This window comes from Microtus ochrogaster, chromosome 18 (assembly GCF_000317375.1).
Source record: "Microtus ochrogaster isolate Prairie Vole_2 chromosome 18, MicOch1.0, whole genome shotgun sequence".
Classification (NCBI taxonomy): Eukaryota; Metazoa; Chordata; class Mammalia; order Rodentia; family Cricetidae; genus Microtus; species Microtus ochrogaster.
The window spans coordinates 4,568,827-4,570,712 of NC_022020.1; the positions used below are offsets into that span (position 1 = coordinate 4,568,827).

Consider the following 1,886-nt stretch of genomic DNA (forward strand, 5'->3'; position numbering starts at 1 on the left):
CAGGCGAACCTTGTTCTCCATAGCTGTATGGCCACATCACCACCTCCTCCGGAAACTGTGATGATACTGGAGCCCATCACTTCAGTGGCTATGAGATTAGAACTCTGGAAGACAGTGGGAATTGGGCCCAACGCATTTGCTCCCTGTCTGGGCACATTCCTTCTTTTGCTGTATGTAGCTGGTTCTCCTCTTCCCACTAACCCTGGGCAGCAAAGGTGGGCATGACTGTGTCCTCAGCCTCAGATAGTGTTCTGTAACCTTTCTTCTCTGTCCTCAGAACCATGCAGTGACAGCTGTGGCACTTTTAGGAACTCCCTGGGGGAGCTGAAGGTGCTGAGACCTGCAGAAACTTCCCTAGAATCACACAGCAAATCATAACTGCACAAGAAGCTGCATTACCTGATTTTTTTGAAACTTCATTTTTTTATTTTTGGAAGATAAGTTTTTAATCATATTTACATATAGAAAACTTAGGGGTGTTCATTTAACCCAGTTTAGTGGCGAGTTCTTTGGCCTTTGCCTTTTCCGGGTTGGCAATTCGAGTCACAGATTTAGGACCCAGGACATTGCTTCCCCAGTGGCAGTGGGTCTCGTCATATTTGTTGTTGTAATTGGTCCTAATAGCTTCCACCAGCTTAGCCAGAGCTCCCTTGTCTTCAGAGTCAACCTGTGTGAAGGCAACAGTGGTGCAAGTCTTCCTGGGGATCAGTCGCCTGAGCCTGGCCTTTCCCATCTTCCAACACAGGGCAGGCAGGAAGACCACCAGCTCAATGGGGTCTACATTATGGGCAATCACCACCAGCTGAGCCTTCTTGTTCTCTACCAACGTGATGACTGTATGACTCCTGCTTGAAGTACAGATGGTCTCTTAGTTGGGACATCCCTTTGTCAGCAGCATGGATCAACAGTCTTTGTTTCTTCTCCTGCTTCGTCCTGGCCTGTATTCAAGAGCAAGCTTAAGCAGCTGGGTTGCTGTTTGCTGGTCCAGGGCCTGGGTGACTGGTTAGTGGCAGGAGAAAGTTTGAGCAGCTTATAGAGGATGGCCCTTTGCCACTGCAGCCTAATGTAGCGGGGCCATTTGATGAAGCGTGTGAGATCTCTCTTGGTCTGGATGCCCTGCCCAATGCCGGAGTTCTATGGCGTTTTCTCAAAGGATTCACCGCCTTTTTGGCTTCTGTTTCTTCAGGATGTGGGGGTGGAGGGCACCTTCTTACCTTTGGTCTTCTTTCCCTTGGGTATCTTGCTCTGCCGGAGGAGCAAAACATCAATTTTTAAACTAATTTGTTGTTGTTGTTATGTTTTTTATTTTTCAAGACATGGTTTCTCTATAGCTTTGGAACCTGTCCTGGAACTAGCTCTTGTAGACCAGGCTGACTTAGAACTCACAGAGATTCGCCTGCCTCTGCCTCCCAAGTGTTAAGATTAAAGGCGTGCGCCACCATCTCCTGGCTTTAACTAAGTTTTATGCTTACTTAACATCAGGACAGCATGTATGAGGCCTGATTCTGATTTAGGGAGGCCCCCTTGGACCCTTACAGTTGTCTTAAGTCAGCACAAGAATCCTTTTATCTGGGGCTACTAGGACAACTTCTGCATCTCAGCTGCTTTGTCTATCCGATGGAGATCCTAGGACATTTGTCCAGAAGTAAATGTCTAAGTAAATGTCTCCCTGGTCATTAGGTGCCAACCTCTCTTTCCCACTGCAATCCTCCAGAAATTGATATTTTCTTTATTCTTTTTTCTTCTCCTAACTCACCATGGGGTCTAGTCAACTCCGCCCTCAAGACAGATCTAGAGAAATGAGGCTTCCATTAAGAGCCTGAACCAAGCCTATATCTGGCAGTGCCCTGCAAGGACAGCTTGTGTATGTTCTAAGTCACAGCATC

General features: G+C 47.2%; 1 pseudogene; it reads right to left on the reverse strand.

The window, feature by feature from the left end:
• Positions 1-484: 484 nt before the first annotated feature.
• LOC101991941 lies at positions 485-1,078 on the reverse strand (annotated as a pseudogene).
• Positions 1,079-1,886: the final 808 nt, after the last annotated feature.